The following is a 1,505-nucleotide window of genomic DNA, read 5'->3' as shown; positions in this document are numbered from 1 at the left end:
GAGCTGAAACCTCAATTAGTTTCTCTGATGCAGCAAAACTGCAAGTTTCATGGACTTCCATCTGAAGATCCTTTTCAGTTCTTAACTGAATTCTTGCAGATATGTGATACTGTTAAGACTAATGGAGTAGATCCTGAAGTCTACAGGCTCATACTTTTCCCTTTTGCTGTAAGAGACAGAGCTAGAATATGGTTGGATTCTCAACCCAAAGACAGCCTGAACTCTTGGGATAAGCTGGTCACGGCTTTCTTAGCCAAGTACTTTCCTCCTCAAAAGCTGAGCAAGCTTAGAGCTGATGTTCAAACCTTCAGACAGAAAGAAGGTGAATCCCTCTATGAAGCTTGGGAAAGATACAAACAGTTGACCAAAAAGTGTCCTTCTGACATGCTTTCAGAATGGACCATCCTGGATATATTCTATGATGGTTTATCTGAGCTATCAAAGATGTCATTGGATACTTCTGCAGGTGGATCCATTCACCTAAAGAAAACGCCTGCAGAAGCTCAAGAACTCATTGACATGGTTGCTAATAACCAGTTTATGTACACTTCTGAAAGGAATCCTGTGAACAATGGGACGCCTATGAAGAAGGAAGTTCTTGAAGTTGATACTCTGAATGTCATATTGGCTCAGAATAAAATATTGACTCAGCAAGTCAATATGATCTCTCAGAGTCTGCATGGAATGCAAGCTGCATCCAACAGTACTCAAGAGGCTTCTTATGAAGAAGAAGCTTATGATCCTGAGAACCCTGCAATAGCAGAGGTGAATTACTTAGGTGAACCTTATGGAAACACCTATAACTCATCATGGAGAAATCATCCAAATTTCTCATGGAAGGATCAAAAGCCTCAACAAGGCTTTAATAATGGTGGAAAAAACAGGTTCAACAATAATAAACCTTATCCATCATCCACTCAGCAACAGACAGAGAACTCTGAACAAAATACTTCTAATTTAACAAACTTAGTCTCTGATCTATCTAAGGCCACTGTAAGTTTCATGAATGAAACAAGGTCTTCCATTAGAAAGTTGGAAGCACAAGTGGGCCAGCTGAGTAAAAGGATCACTGAAATCCCTCACAGTACTCTCCCAAGCAACACAGAAGAGAATCCAAAAGGAGAGTGCAAGGCCATTGACATAAGCACCATGGCCGAACCCAAAGAAGGAGAGGAGGACGTGAATCCTATGGAGGAGGACCTCCTGGGACATCCAGTGACCAATAAGGAGCTTCCCTCTGAGGAACCAAAGGACTCTGAGGCTCATCTAGAGACCATAGAGATCCCATTAAACCTCCTTATGCCATTCATGAGCTCTGATGAGTATTCCTCTTCTGAAGAGAATGAGGATGTTACTGAAGAGTAAACTGCCAAGTTTCTTGGTGCAATCATGAAGCTGAATGCCAAATTATTTGGCATTGATACTTGGGAAGTTGAACCTCCCTTGTTCATCAATGAACTAAGTGATCTGGATCAACTGACATTACCTCAGAAGAAACAGGATCC

General features: G+C 41.5%; 1 non-coding gene across 1 annotated transcript; it reads right to left on the bottom strand.

The window, feature by feature from the left end:
• Window positions 1-282: 282 nt before the first annotated feature.
• LOC112787412 (small nucleolar RNA R71) lies at window positions 283-390 on the bottom strand. Its single transcript, XR_003194827.1, has one exon. It is a non-coding gene; the product is annotated as a small nucleolar RNA R71 (small nucleolar RNA).
• Window positions 391-1,505: the final 1,115 nt, after the last annotated feature.

This window comes from Arachis hypogaea, chromosome 20, assembly GCF_003086295.3.
Source record: "Arachis hypogaea cultivar Tifrunner chromosome 20, arahy.Tifrunner.gnm2.J5K5, whole genome shotgun sequence".
NCBI lineage: Eukaryota > Viridiplantae > Streptophyta > Magnoliopsida > Fabales > Fabaceae > Arachis > Arachis hypogaea.
Note: the sequence above shows the minus strand (reverse complement) of the source record. Positions and strands in the feature narration are given on the sequence as shown.